Source organism: Gekko japonicus, unplaced genomic scaffold (genome assembly GCF_001447785.1).
Source record: "Gekko japonicus isolate JY-2015 unplaced genomic scaffold, Gekko_japonicus_V1.1 scaffold660, whole genome shotgun sequence".
Classification (NCBI taxonomy): domain Eukaryota; kingdom Metazoa; phylum Chordata; class Lepidosauria; order Squamata; family Gekkonidae; genus Gekko; species Gekko japonicus.
The window spans coordinates 519,561-520,935 of NW_015159728.1; the positions used below are offsets into that span (position 1 = coordinate 519,561).

A 1,375-nucleotide genomic window follows, 5' to 3' on the forward strand; every position below is an offset into this window, starting at 1 on the left:
CCCCCCCCCCCCCCCCCGGCAGTAATTACTCTTATTATTTAGAAGGTAACAAATTCCAAAATATTAAGCTGTATATCACACTGCAGTCCTGTCATGCATACAGAATCAGGTATATAAATTTAAATCTGTAAACTGGTGCATAATTGTGGGCAAACTCATTAGTCAAGAGAGCCAAATATCAACAGTACAACGATTGAAATTTATTTTGAGAGCCAAATTTTTTAAACTTAAACTATGTAGGTAGGTACATTGTTATTAACTTAATTAGGGTACTCCTCATGGAAACATCTTCAGACAGCGCTGGCTCTTCGGCTTTGAAACGGAGATGAGCACCGCAACCCTAGAGTCTGATTCGACTGGCTTTCGAGCAAGGGAACCTTTACCTTTAAACTGGCCTTTGCTAAAAATGTCCTCAATCTGATTGAGGTACGTTCGCTGAGGTCGACCCCTTCCAACTCTCCCATCCACACTTGTCTTGTATACTTGTTTCATCTCCTTTCGTTTGTCCTCTCTATATGTCCAAAGTATCCATAAAATTAAATCATGAAAAAATAAATCATGACAAACACTAATGTGAACAATGGCCTTGCATCTCCTTGGAAAGTTTGGGTAAGTCAGGTTTGTATGTTGTTGTTTTTAATTTTAGGCACGCACTAGAGAGCATCAATATGTATGGCCTCGCTGGACCAGATTCAAGGTTCTTAGCTAGCAGCTAGCATTCTGTTCCCAACTGCAGCCTTCCAGAGGCCTCTGGAAGCTCAAAGAGCTGTTTGCCCTTACCCCATTCTCTCAACAGCATTTCATATTAAGAGGTTCAGTGTCCCTGAACGCAAGCTTGATTAAGTTTACAATATATTTCATCTCTACGGGTTCCCCCCCCCCCAAACTTCCCACTCACATCTTGTGGCAGTGGCTTTCACAAGTTAATTGGGCGGGGGGGGGGCAGTTTTCAGAGGCTCGCAACAGTCATCCTTCCTACCCAGCTCAGCTGTTTCAAGCACGCAACACCGAAAACAGAGTCAACAAAAAGTGGCCACTCAAAGTTCCCTCTAAGCTGAGTTAGTGTGGGCTAGCTCACAGTTTTTTAGCCTCCGTCTCACACACTTTTGTCTTAGCTCAGGAAGGATGGCTCCAGAGCAAACTCATTTATGCAGTAGTAGCCAAATCGCTCGCTCACAGCTTTCATGCCAGGAGCTCACGAAGTAGAATCTTTGCTCACAGGGCTCCACAGCTTGGAGGGAGCACTGAAACACCACAATGGGCAAGTAGTCTTGCAGAGTTGCACAGGACACCTCCAAGTAAATATGGGTGGGTTGTTTTAAAGGGGCATCCATCCACACTAAATCTTTGGAAGCACATTGCAATAAAGCCCCTA

The 1,375-nt window shown here is 44.1% G+C and overlaps 1 protein-coding gene across 1 annotated transcript in view; it reads left to right on the top strand.

Annotated features, from left to right (window-relative positions):
- NDUFA6 (NADH:ubiquinone oxidoreductase subunit A6) overlaps positions 1–1,375 on the top strand; it is a 12,299-nt gene that overhangs the window by 8,976 nt on the left and 1,948 nt on the right. The window lies entirely within an intron of this gene.